Below are 418 nucleotides of genomic sequence, written 5' to 3' on the forward strand. Positions count from 1 at the left end.
TTATGTTATAGAAAATAACGAGGATGTTACTTAATTAGTCAATCAATTAAATGAAACTATAATATTCAAGTTATTGTTACATAATTATTAATATTTAGACTTTGATCAAATTACAGTTAAATGATTAATTTATACATAGAATCGCTTAAAATAAAAATTTTTATTATTTAATTTAATTATTAATTTTTTTCGTTGTTTTCAATTTAATTTTCCTCTTCCTAGACACGATTGACTTTTGGTTTTCATGAGTCAAAAATCTGAATTTTCGGCATCGGAATTATTAGAAATGTGGGAAATTTTTGGAATTGTCAGTTAATGCGACTTATGTTTATTTCTATCAGCATAGTTTTTTGTCATAATCGTAAGGCCGTAAGAAAATAGACCAATCACAGTCGATTATTCTCCTTGAGCTCGAAAA

The sequence above is a fragment of the Temnothorax curvispinosus genome, unplaced genomic scaffold, assembly GCF_003070985.1.
Source record: "Temnothorax curvispinosus isolate PA1 unplaced genomic scaffold, ASM307098v1 QBEX01003210.1, whole genome shotgun sequence".
NCBI classification, from domain to species: Eukaryota; Metazoa; Arthropoda; class Insecta; order Hymenoptera; family Formicidae; genus Temnothorax; species Temnothorax curvispinosus.